Source organism: Phocoena phocoena, chromosome 3 (assembly GCF_963924675.1).
Source record: "Phocoena phocoena chromosome 3, mPhoPho1.1, whole genome shotgun sequence".
Taxonomy (NCBI): Eukaryota; Metazoa; Chordata; class Mammalia; order Artiodactyla; family Phocoenidae; genus Phocoena; species Phocoena phocoena.
In genome coordinates this window covers 132,224,154-132,238,484 of record NC_089221.1, presented here as the reverse complement: position 1 = coordinate 132,238,484, position 14,331 = coordinate 132,224,154, and positions in this window count along the sequence as shown.

Here is a 14,331-nt window from a genome sequence, read left to right as displayed (position 1 = left end):
TAGGTAGATAGATAGATAGATTTAAAAAAAAAACAGGTTTTTAAGGTTTCTTGAAGCGCACTTCAGATTTTAGAAGTTCAAGCTAGAAGGAGCTTTGAAAATCCACAGTCCATTATTCTCATTTTACATGTAGAAAAGATGAACCCCAAAGAGATGAAGTCACCCCCAAATAACCCAGTATGCTGTGACTATAATCCAGTTTCCTGACTCTCAGTCTAGTTCTCTTTCCACCATACCATGTGATTCTTTCTCATATCCACAAACAATTTATAGAACATTGTTGAAAAACTGTATAAAGATGTAAGCTGCAAAACAATGCATTACCTCTTTTAAAAATATGCTGGAAGTAGCATAAAGATAGCTTTGATCTTGGCACTCTCCCCCTCAAATATCTCCATTCCCAAAACAAGAAGTCTAAAATTCCTAAGCCACACACCTCTCCCTCTGCCCTCCTAGGACTGTTGCAGCCTTGACCCTCTCACTTGAGGATGGTCCAGCCTAACCTGCACTCTGTCCATTCTTTCCATGGTCCCTCCTCACACGTGTTGCCATGACCTGCCTCTCTTCTCTTTGTTTATTCTTGGAATATCCCCCTCCCAACTCCGAGTACTGCCTGTTGGAATCTTGTTAATATTTTGAGATAATCTCTGCCCCCTCCCAATAGAGTCATTCTCTTGCTCTTTATACGTAAATAAAATTTGCTTGTTTTCCAGTAGAGAATTTTCTCCTAATCCCACATCTTATTGCTATTTGTGTACATTATCCTATCTCGCCCGCTATACTGAAAGCTTGTTCGCAGCTAAATCATACCTGGTTCATTTTTGTATCCTTCCTAGCAATCAACATCTCTTTTTAAAGTGTTTACTGAACTGAATAAGGAAAGCACATTCTGTGTGCCTGGTTCTTTAGACGATCTACAGGGAAACTTTCCTAATAGTGTCTCTATTCTAAAACATCTTTGCTTTTCTCTAACTTATGATTTGAATGTCGGTCATAGGCTATGCTTTTCAAGTACACATATCTCCTACAGTAAGATAATGTTCATGTTCATTCTTGTGAGTTGCTTCAGCAGCCAGCAGACTGAGAAGCCCCCAAGAGTGAACCCACTGCCAGCTAATTCAACCAGGCATGGCAATAGCGTATAGACCTATTTTGTATGTATTAAGATATGCTCAGACTTCATCTGGGAAGAACAGAAATGTTCTCCTGTTTTGCTCTTGAGCTAATAATTTCCCTTGGCTCTACATACGATCTCATGTTCTTTAAATAATTCTTATATTTGGTAAAGAAAAGGGTTCATTAGCTGAAAAGCCGAATGAGAGGAATACATAATTTACATGAGTGAGAATACAAATAATCAGCAAACAAATTAAGAAAATGATCATCTTCCCTAGGAAGAAACCCCTGATTAAATTAATATGAAAGTGTCGTTTTAAGCCTGTAAAATTAACAAGAACATTTCTAATAATTAAATCTGTTGTTGGCACAGACATGAGAACAGCAGTTCCCATATACACGGCTAGTGGCAGAGTAAAATTGGTAGAATCCTTCTAAAATGAGAATGGCAAAAAAAAGAACTATAAAAATGTTCTAACCCTCAGACCCAATAAATCTATTTTTGTGAATATGTACTCTAAAAATAATAGAATTGAAGGAAAACTAGCATATGTACAGCAGCAGTATTCACTGCAGCATTACAAAGAATAAAATAAAACCAGGAAGCAATCTAAATATGCAACAATAAGGCAATGATTTAGTAAATCGCAATAGATCATCGTGATGGAACTTCGTACTGTTAAATTACTGTAACTATAAAGAAATGCAGAAAATGTTTATGGTATACAGTTAAACGAGAAATGCAAAATACAAAATGCTACATACACTATGATTGCAACAGTGTAAAATATACATATGTAGTGAAGATCTGGAGAGCAATATATAAAAATGAAAACAGTTGCCCAGTAGCTGTGTTCCAGCACCAAGCTAATAAGGGATTTACTTTTTAAATGTATAAATCCTCAAAACTTCTTAAAAATCAGGAATTTTTACTACCCAGGCTACTTTTACACCAGCCATGTGCTCACAAACCCGTATGATTTCTCCCTGATTTTCCACCATTACCTTATTAGCTAAGCTAATATGCTTATTGGGACCTGTATGTAACTTACTCCATTGAAAGTAAGTGTAAGTAAGTCACAGCCTTGCCTGGTCCCTGCAAACTCATAAGCTCTTACATCTTCAACATTTTGCTCAAACTCATCTCTAAGAAGCTCTCCTTCAGTGATTCTCACAGACTCCTTTATTCACTATTGGCTCAATAACTAATTATTTCTAGTAGTTAATGCATCACGTGCTAAGCATGATACAATTGTTAGATTATATGTGTTTTTGTCTTTCTAAACAAATTTCAACTTCTCAAAAGACCAGTCATCTTTTTTTTTTTTTAATTTTCTTTCATCATTTCCAATTAAGACCAGTACAAAGGTTTTCACACAGGGAATACTCAGTAAATTTGCTCAATGGACTGAATGCTGAATTTTCTAACTTCAGAATTTCTAGTCCGTTTGCTTGTAAATACAACCACCAATAAGTGTTTTCCAAGGCACTAAATGTGTCTACATTTGGCTTCTATTTCTGCTTCTCAGTTTTTATTTGCTGCCAAAATTTATTAATTACTGACATAACGGTGATAACAAGGAGTGATAGTTCAAATGAATCTGTTTTTACGATGCATCACGTATATGGTTTCATGCACTGTTCAACTAATACTCTAGATAGACTCCATGGATTTTAACTTTATGTTGAAAGCAGAGCAACAAGTGTGTCTCAGCTTCATGAATGTGGATTATAATTTTCTCTATGAACTACCTTAAAGGATGTATAACAAACAGGCAAAAACTGGTAAAGAACAAAAATGACAAAGATCATTACCAATCTAAAGGGCAAGAGAACATGGAAACCTAAATATATAGTCTGGTTAGAATATGATTTCAGCTGGTGGACAATAACACAGATATGTTTGAAATAAACTAAAAAATAAGTGAGATAAGTAACTTACAGCACGTGTACTAATACAAAATTAAGCCTAACTGAAATAAATAATAGCACTAGAATCTAAGAAATGTGTTAAAGTTATGAAATCAGGCAGTAGAGGTTTACTGAAAATCATAAATTCAGTAAGTTGATGAAGGAAAATTCCACTGATTCATAATTAAGAAAGCCACTCTGTTTTGACTTTTGTTGAAACTCTTTCTAAAATACTAGTAGCATTTACCATCTTAGTAAATACAGTCAGTGAGGTTCAGTTTGTGGTTGATGATTTAAGATCTTGAAGATATACAGGTCATTATTTTGTGTGATAAGTAGATATTAGTTTTTAAAATACTGGTATCTGGGCCCACCCTGATCCTTCCGAATTAAATATGGTATTTTTTCCCATGTATGTTTAATTACTTACGACTTTATATTCATTCATTCAATTGTCCAACCAATGCTTACTGAGTGTCATTTATGGCCCAGGCAGTGTGTTAAGGTTACCGCAACCAATGACTCAGCCTCTATTCCCTATTCCCATGAAGCTTAGAGTCTAGAACGGGAAACAGAAATTAAGCAACATATATAAAAACAATCAATCACACTACTGATACACGATAGGAAGGGAAAATACAGGGAGTGGTGAGAATATATAACAAAAGGTAGAAATCTCATCTCAGAAGACAAAGGAGGCATCCTTGGAGAAGTGAGAATTTAAGGTAAATGAGTAGGGGCTAGCCAGAAAAATGGGAGACAGAAGGACATTCCTGGAAACAGAAAGAGCAAACAGGAGAACTCTGAGATGGAGAGGATCTTGGCATGTGTGAGGCACTGTTAGAACCAAGAGCAGTGTGGCTGGCATGACTAATACAAAGAGAGGGAAGCAGGATGAGGCTGGAAACTACAGAGGGGCAGGAGGCGTGGGGCCCAAGAGTCCAGATGAAGAATTTGTGCTTTTATCCAAGAACAAGGGCGACCATTAATTAGCCAGGTAGGTGCTTGTCTCTAAATATTAGACAGTCCCAAGATAATCCCAGTCCCAAGATCTTGGGGAGCACCTGATGCCCAGCGCTCAATGCTTGTTGGATGACTGACTAAAAGAATGAATGACCCCCTCATCTCTCCATCCAAAGAATAAAGAGATTCTGAATTACTGAGGACTCTGATTTAATGGAGAGAGGAGAGGAAAGATTCCAGCCACTACTTTTTACTACCTATTTAAAAATATATACATTGCAACTGACGTCCAAAGGAGCATATTAAGAGGCTCCCATGCAAGTGAACTATTCCATAATCAAAGCAACCGTCTGGCCAGGGCAGGATTCCAATGAAATCTCCCTGGAAAACTATCAGGTCACCAGCAAATGTTTTGAGGTTACAGAGTCAACCAACAAGGCTTCAAAAGGATCTGAAACAGGGTGTCAGCTTAACAACACAAAAAAACGTCTAGAAGAAAAGTGTTCGTGTCCAACAGTGTCCGGGGAGTGTGATGAGATGTGATGAGATTTAGGGCTTTGACTAGGACCTGCTCACAGGGTGTTCTGATCACTTTTGTTTCTATTCTCTACCTGGCCTTTTGCTCTCAGTTGAATTCAGGTATGCGCAGACCTTTTCAAGTACGCAAACAAAAATCTCTTGCAGTTTCAAACACGGTGCCCTCTCCTTTGCAGTCCACTTGGTAGTTTGCCTTTCTTTCTTTACTTTTTGAATATGAGCTTTGATCATCTCACTCCCCTGCTCCACCTTCAGTAGCTCAGCATTGCCAGGAGAATAAAATAAAAACTTCTAAGCTTGTCACATAATGTCTGTACCTTCCACCTGCCCAACGTGCTTGCCTAACCTCTTCTCACTCCCCCTCCACATACTCACTGTGATCAAGCCATTGTTTTGCTTATTCGATGCAATGACAAAGACAACCATTTTCATATATTCTTTTTTCCTTCCTTCTGTTCTCCCTCTCATTTTCTTTTTAATCTTACCATCAATTATCTCTATAACTTAACATCAAGAAACCTAAAGACACAGGAGTCATAGGAGTCTAAAAACACCTTCCAGGTCTCTCATTGAAAGTGTTATTTTCTTGCACAAAGTACAACTGTGATGATGCCTGGTTTGTTCCCAGAATGGCTGCACAACTAAAACCACAGATATGGTACTCCATAAAGATAATTATTTAACTTTATGCAATTAAAGACATCCTGGGAGAACCAGTTAAAAAGGTAGATTTCTGAGCTCGCTCCCAAATATTGTGATGAAACAGTGTGGCAAAGCCTGGGAATCGGATGCATAATTAGCATTACACCTGTTGTGATTTAAATGGTCCAAAGATGATACTTCGAGAAACACTGGTCTGCAGTGTTGAGTGGGCACCCTGTGTTTCAAACAGACTCCTCTTCTAATTAATTATATTTCTCTATGGACACGCTGAAGGCAGAATTCAGCTGCATAACTGTTTTCGGTGACTGGAAATTTTTTGAGGAAATTAAGAAGTGATAATAACTTTAGAGTATAGCTCTATGGTGGTTTACTTGGTTTTACATGGTCTGAGGATGCTCGTCTCCAGCATAATGTCTTCAATAAGAAATTATCATGGGCACGTCAGACTGACCTTGGAGCAGCTCTGAACAAGAGACCATGGATCAGTACTTCTTTCTTGGCCCAGTTTATACTCTAAAGAACAAGCTTCTTCATAAGAATCCAGGTTAATTCCACAAATATCTTTTAAGTGTCTTCCAATAGCCAGGCAAGGAACTGGGTGCTAGTTTTAAAATCTCAACTTCAGAGCTTCCCGGACGGCGCAGGGGTTGAGAGTCCGCCTGCCCGTGCAGGGTACACGGGTTCGATCCCTGGTCCAGGAAGATCCCACATGCCATGGAGCAGCTAAGCCCGTGCGCCGCAACTACTGAGCCTGCGCTCTAGAGCCCGCGAGCCACAACTACTGAGCCCACACGCCTAGAGGCTGTGCTCCGCAACAAGAGAAGCCACGACAGTGAGAAGCCCAGGCACCACAACAAAGAGTGGCCTCCGCTCGCTGCAACTAGGGGAAGCCCACACACAGCAACAAAGACCCAACACAGCCAAAAATAAAAACAAATAAATAAATTTAAGAAAAAAAAAAACATGGTTTTTGTTCCGTGAAATAGACACCTCTATGCCATACTTTTACATATGATGATTACATCCAGCAGCAGTTACATGACAAACAGGAAAGAGCATTTTTGGAAAACATGATTTATTGGTAGTTTCTTGGTACCTGTAATCTAGCATTGAATGGAGTTTATCAGTGAAAAGCAGACATTAAAGGAAAATTACTCAGAGAAAACCTCTCTGCCCCATAAAATCACAATTGATATTTTTAAGCCAAATCTTTTTATCTACTCTTTACTGCAAATGTTTTCAGACATCTACTTTTCATCGGGTTAATGCTTCCCCACGAAACATTTCTGATGGATTTTATCGATATTTGGTTCTTCATTTCATTTCTATTTAACTCAGGAAGGTTAACTGTAACTGTATTAAAGGCAACTGACATAATTGATACAACAGTCAAAGGAAGATACCTAGGCTACTATGAAATAAATAAATAAATATAAAATAAAATGCCTTCTATAACCCTTTAAGCTTTTCTAAAAAACGAACTTGGCGCTTGGAAGAAGGAGGAAAACAGCACTGAAACAGCACATACAACCATCTAAAAGCGGAGTATCTTGCAAAGCTTCTGCTTTACTTTTGTGTTGTTTTTTTTTTATAAATTTACTTATTTATTTTTGGCTGTGTTGGGTCTTTGTTGCGGCGAGCAGGGGCTACTCTTCGTTGCAGTGCACACGCTTCTCGTTGCGGTGGCTTCTCTTGTTGCAGAGCACGGGCTCTAGGTGCACGGGTTTCAGCAGTTGAGGCACACGGGCTCAGTAGTTTTGGCGCACAGGCTTAGATGCTCTGTGGCATCTTCCTGGGACCCGTGTCCCCTGCATTGGCAGGCGGATTCTTAACCACTGTGCCACCAGGGAATCCCACTTCTGCTTTACTTTTAAAGAGAAAGACAAAAGCCCAAACTATTAAAAGGTATGTAAATATTTGCTTCTGCATAGGAACAATGTAACTTGAGGAAAGACCACCTGATTAAAAAAAAAAGGAATAAAAGTACAGGAACACAAGGTTTAGTTAAAGCAACAACATTAAAATTTATAATGGTTATTTTACTGGAGACTGTATAATCTTAAATTAACATCCCCATCTTCTTTAGTGACAATAAAAACATCAAAGCATATGCATTCTTTAATTACACCTAAGGAAAGTAATAACTGTGGATAAATAATTGTTATGGCAATAAATGACCAATATTTAAGCCAATGTGAAAGAAAAAGATGAGAAGAGAATTTTAGCACTAAACAAGGAGGCCCATTTTACGATACCCTTTGATTTTACACAGGAGCCAACCGAGGCTCAAAGATGCCCATTGGGGCATCCCTGATGGCGCAGTGGTTGAAAGTCCGCCTGCCGATGCAGGGGACACGGGTTCGTGCCCCGGTCTGGGAGGATCCCACATGCCGCAGAGCGGCTGGGCCCGTGAGCCATGGCCGCTGAGCCTGCGTGTCCAGAGCCTGTGCTCTGCAAGGGGAGAGGCCACAACAGTGAGAGGCCTGCATACCATTAAAAAAAAGATGCCCATTAACTTGCCAGGATCACACATTCCAGAAAGTCTTCCCTCAGATGACTATTACTGAGTGATATTTTCATTTATAAAGTCTTCAGGAATTAAAGATAATGCTTTCATGAAATAACCGTCAATATATGCTGCCATGTTTATGCACACTTGATGTTTCTTCAGGGCCCAAGATTTTCATTCATTTCTTCAGTCCCTCGTTGAACTCTCCACAGCATGCTTATCCCTGTTGGAGATGCTGGGCCCTTTTCTCCATCCTCCTCCTTCCTTGCTTCTCGTCACTTTTTTTCCTCCTTGCCTCCATTTCGCTGTTTGCTCTCACTCCTCACTCTCTTTGTTTCTCCTTGTCTGTCAACCTAGAACTGATGATATACATGCAGGCATTGGGAAGATGAGAAAATCAGCAAGTTTGTTCAGTTACTCCAAGAATCAGTGATATTACGACCCTTGCCGAAAATGACTGCTGATAAACCTCAAAGTTTAGCCAGGGATATCTCCAAACCGACTAGTTTCCTTATTAACCCATTATACTGATGATCTCTTGGTTCATCTTAATAATTTTAAGCCCACAACCAGGATAGGTTCTGTCCTTTTCCTGTTAGAGTTAATGGTGTGCTATAAACTAAATGATTGTGTTCCCCCAAAATTCAAATGTTGAACTTAATCCCTGATGTGATGGTATTAGGAGGTGGGACCTTTTGGAGGTGATTAGGTAGGTGATGAAGGTGGAGCCCTCATGAATGGGATTAGTGCCCTTGTAAAAGAGATCCCAGAGGGCTCCCTCATCCCTTCTGCCACATGAGGACACAGCGAGAAGACAGCTATCTGTGAACCAGTAGCAGGCCCTCACAGACACCGACTAGGCCAGCACCTTGATCTTTAAGTTCACAGCCTCCAGGACTGTGTGAAATAAATGTCTGTTGCTTGTAAGTCATCCACTCTATACTACTTTGTTATAGCAGCCTCAACAGCCTAAAATACAGTGACATGGAGAAAAATGCTTCAACATGGTTTTTCTCTTTTATTTCTTAGTGTAACCACTCTCATCCCAAAATGTGTCACATCATTTCTGGCGCCAGTCTACACATTTATTGAGAATGGCAGAGACCCTACACCCTACCTCCTAGCCTTGTGCCTGGCTGGCTCTCAGAAACAGTTCAGAGACTTGAAGGTAATTGGCCAATTACCAGCTATACTGAGTAGCTCAGTTCTCCTTACAAGGTACTTAAGAGGTGTTCAGCCCACACAAGACACCTGACTGGCAGTAGCTAATGTAATAAAAACCTGTAATGACCTAGTATATAAAGAAATTTAGAAGTAGAAGGTTTCGGGGTTGGTGAAGTTGGCTCTATGATGCCGTCAAGGACCCTGATCTGTCTCAATAACTGTGTGACTTTAGCAAATACATTACTTCTCCTACCCTCCAGTTTCTTACATGAACAAGAATAGCACTGGAAAACACTCAGTAAAGTTTTCTATCATAATTACTGTTTTAAACACTACTATTTTGTGAAAGATTTTACTTGCTCGAGTTCTAACAAAATCAAAATGATAACCCATTGGCTAGATAATCTCTAATGTTTCTTTCATTTGTCAAGTAGATGTCACTGTTTTTATCTATTTCTCACAAACAGGACAGATTGCCCAGCATCATCCAATCTCCACTGGATTTTCTTAAACAGGAAGAAAATACAGGAGAGAGAATCGCTTGGTAGCTACCATATGAAGACTGCAGATTCTTCCCAACGGCAGGGAGTGTCGGTGCCTCCGTCTGCCTGCCATCGTTAGCCTTCCTCTCCACTCTACCAATAGGGATGGGTGCAAAGTTTGAATGAGAACAAAATGCAACCAGATTGATTCACTGTCCAACACCTGCTTATGTTATACGAGCACCTTTTAAAATAGCATTCTGGTGGGTGTTGCTTTCCAATGGTCAGAAGTAACAGGATTTGGAAATAAATGAAAATTTTTTAAATGCCAAAAACAAGGCAATAAAAAAGGATAAATCACAGAGTCAAGATTCCAACTGTTAGTTCTTGCTCTGAGTAGAAAATACTGAAGCCCACAGAATATGTGGCCTGATTGTAAACAAGTCAGGGAGATGAAATTACAAAGGCAAGACACAGCCCTCAGAACTCCTAAAAGAGGTCTCAAGTGCCAAAGGCAGGTTCATTTCATCGAAATATGAGTTTTTATCAGGTTGCTGACCTAACAATTTCAATTAATATATTCCAAAGAGCCAACTTATTACTGCTACTATAAGGTACTATTTTGTCTCTTATAATAAATGCAGTTTCCTTTCCTAATTACCTATCTTTGACACATGACACCCTCTCTACTTCACCCCCAAGATAAGCCTAACAGGAAGAAAATAAGACTATCCTCTTTCCATTAAAAGGGTCTCTTGGAGTGGCATGTGGTATTCTATATGTTCAGAAATAACACCTTCCACTGTAAACAAAAATAGTAAACAAATAGACAAGAACCCGTTCCCCCTAAGAATACACCAAATGGTTTGTATCATAAAACAATAGAAACTTTCTTTTGCACAAAAATATTTGACATGACCAAGACACAGTTTATAGACTGCACTAGGAAAAATAATCTAAGAGATCTGGGACGGAGAGTTTTCTAAGATTTATGGACTGATCTCAAGCAATGAATCATAGTTCTGTCAAAAGAAACACAATTCTCCGCCAGTTTGGCATTTGGGGTTTGTTTTAATTTTTACACACACAGCCTGTTGGCCGGCCCAACATTCAAGCATGTCAACCACAAACTGACGCATTCAAATGCAAGTGAATCCCAATTATTTTTTCTAGAAAACTCATAGAAAAACATACTGGAGATGGCCCCTGCCTTCAAGGACCTTACACTCTTACTGTAGAAATAAAAACCAACTAAAGGAAACAATGATCCCCAACACAATTTCTTGTGTACTGATATATACAGTACATGTTTTACTTTACAAGGACTTAAATGGACAAGATAGAATAAAATTAAAAGAGCTAAACCACCAGGACCAGTGGGCTAGTGATAGGAATTCAGTCAGGGAAGACTGCTCTTCATTCCAATAAACCTTTAAGTCTCAGAAAAAAGAAACATCTCCAGGGACATTTCTTTCCTACACTTAAAATAACCTTCAAAAACCAACCATTGTTATTTGTGTATAGAATGTATCTATGTACTATGCATATGTTATTATTTATCCATCCACTTGCTCATTCACTGCTGCAGTTTGAATCCTGACACAGCCTGTGCCCTAGAGGTTAATCTAGCCCTGAATATTCAGAACCTCAATTTATAAACCCTTCTGCACTAATTATTCTATGTTCTGAATTACAGGAGCCTGTTTAAATGAACCAATCACACGACCTATAAGTCACACAACAGCAAAATGTTTTCTAAAAGAGGCACTGACCTAAAAACCACAGGGTTTGTATTTCTTCATTACTGTTTTTTCTGATTCAAGATGTGTATAGCAAGCAATTGTAATCATTACTCCCCAATACTCTGCTCATGAAAAGAGCTAACATTTTTCTTACTATACCCAAACATCATGACACATAAATACATGTATATCACATGTACATATATTCAAATTCACCATGATGATATATAATAAATGAAGATAAAAATCATATTCTTACCTTCCCTGTCTCAATATAGCAATACACATAAAAGTAGGAACACAATATTTTCTGGCACTGTTAATTCAACAAGTCTACACATAAAAATCTAAACTCTAGAAAACAGTCCTATTTCCAATAAAATAGTAAAGTGTAGACTATGAAGTTTTTAAAAAGTTATGTAAATATCTTAAAGTCTGTCACTCCAAGGATGTGTTTGTCAGTATATCCAGTCAAGACATCAATGGAAAGATCCGATTTGTTTAAGCATTGCTGAAGAGCTATGCTGGTCCCCATCTCCACCGTCACAGCCTGTGATCAAGCAAGCACCATCTGCCTGGCATAGCCACGGCACCAGCCCCGATATGGTCTGCTTCCCATTGCTCCCCAACCTGGTTTGTTTCCCACCTGGCACAATGCGCTGGAGAACACCCCACTTCAGGTTTGCCTTCCAAAATAACAAAACCAATCCTGTCACTCTCCTTTGGCAAAAATCCCTACCCGCTTTCTGCTGCTTACAGGAGAGTTTGCACTCCACAGATGGTATTTGAAGTTCTTTGATATCTGGTCCCACACTCATCGCTCATTCTTGCCGGCAACATCCTCCGGGCCCCTGCTGCCACCCTAAGTGCCTCACTCCCCGATACAAAACCCCTGTGGCTTTCGCAGACCATCTCCTCTACATCAGAGGTTCTCAACCAGAGGCTCTTTTGTTCCGCAGAGACAATTTCGCAATGGCTGGAGCCATTTTTGTTTGTCACAAATGAGGGTTGTGATGCTAGGTATGGCCCCAAGTGGGGAGGGGGCAGGGATGTCGTTCAACATTCTACAGTACATAGGAGAGCCCCCCACGGTAAAGAATTATCTGACCAAAATACCTATATATTGTTAAAATATGATCTAGCCCCCAATACTGCCCAACTTGAAAAAGCCCACTCTACCTGGAATGCTGGCTCTCCATCTGGCCCACTCCCCTACCCCTCAAGGTCCAGCTCAGAAGTTTCCTCTTCCTTAAAACAGCTCCTGATTTTCCAGGCTGTCAGTCACTCCCTCACTTTCTTCCTCCCACATTCTCTTCAGGTTATATTCCAACCTATACGCATGACACGTATCTATCTAAGTGTTTGCATCTTCCCTAGACTGTGAACTCCAACGTGCCAAGTCATCTTCTTCTTTCTGTCCCTTGATTTACCCACTGTAGATACTTCATAAATGTTAAATGACTGTACATCCTTTGTCACAATTTTCTATTTTTCCCTCCAGACCTGCACTGTTCAATTCAGTAGCCACTATTCATGTATGGTATTTAAATCAAAATTGTAATTAATTAAAAATCAAATAAAATTGAAAACCCTGTTCTTTATTTGCACCACCACATTGCAAGAGCTCAAGAGACATGTGGGGCTAATGGCTACTCTACTGAAGAGCGCAGGAAGTTCTACGGGGCAGCATAGCATCTAGACTATAAACTCCATGCGAGTTAAGGGTCCTATCTGTGTTCATATGCATGCCTGGTACACAGTGGCTGTTCCATACACCTTTGTGTCAATGAACGAAGGTACAGAGATCCAGGGTGTGCTAACTTCGATTTAGTCTATTGGTATGAGAAATAAAAGCACAGCTAAGACAGAGACTATCAGAAAAGTCCTGCTTTGCTATTGGTCAGCACAGAGGGCTCTCAGTCATGAGTACGTTCAGAGTGAGTAATAATAAACTCCAGCACATCAGGAGAAATAGCAGGGTCCTATGTCAGGAATTAACATTCCAGAGACCAAGGGAGAGTTGTACAGCCTGGGTCTATCCTGAATGGCTTCCTGGAACTGCTGAGGCCTGAGCACCAGCAACTGTAGCAAGAAAGGCACACAGATGATACAATTATAATGCGTAACACAGAACCCAACGGGAAGATTCAAACCCGGAGAGACAAGGCGGGCGTAGGAACTGGAACAAGGAAGCCTCAGTACATACTACCTAGGGACATGGGTTTAAAAGTAAGACAGATTTGGGTTCCTGTTCCTCCTCTGTCACTTTCTAATAGGGTAATTTGGGCAGGTTAGTTGACCCCCTTGAGCTTCAGTTTCCTTATCTACAAAATGTAAACAACAGTATTATCCTCCTCACTATTTTACTATAGTAAAATAAATGAGATAACGTTTTACACATTCAACACAGAGACTGATACATAACAGGCACAGAAAAAATACTGCTATTTTCATAATTATCAAAGGTATTACAAAATCTTAAGGAGAGCAGAGACCAAGACGTTAAGTCCAACCTCAACCCTATCTTCTGTTCTCACTGAGTTTGTTATACTCCCTACAATATCCCTGACAAGGCTCATCCAGCCTCTACCATGAACTTACTGCTTCTAAAGGCAGCTCTTTCCATTTCAGATGACTGTGTAACAAAAAATCACCATGCTTCTCCAGGGGGCATTACTGGCATTTGGATGCGGTAGTTCTTTACTGTATTGGGCCACCTCACGCATTACAGGACATGGAGCATCTGTCTCTAGCCCCCTAAATACCAGTAGCACATACAATCCCCAATCACTATGGAAACAAACAAATAAACAAATGCCCTCAAATATTTCCCATGTTCCCTGTAGGGGCAGTACCATCACCGGATAAAAACCATTGCCCAAACTAAAATATTCCTCCTGGATTTGAGCTTGAGAAAGAGTAAAGAGGGATGTTCAGAGATGAGGGCAATTTCAAGAGTTCCATGAGCTGTATGGTAGAGTTTGCCTGCTAGCTCTCATATCCATTTCCCATTCCGTCCTTCCTCTGCTCTGCATCTCAGGGAATTACATCTCCCAGGATCCTTTGCCAACTGCCTTCTAGGTGGGTTCATCCAGTAAGAGGCACTAGAATATGCAAGAAGGGGAGAAGTCAGAGTATTTATTCCTCTCTTATTCTGCCTTGTGCAACATCTCCTCTCTGGCAGAGGCACATGTCCTTCATGGTCCAAGAGCCCTTTTCTCCATAGTCCCAACTCCTGCCAGGA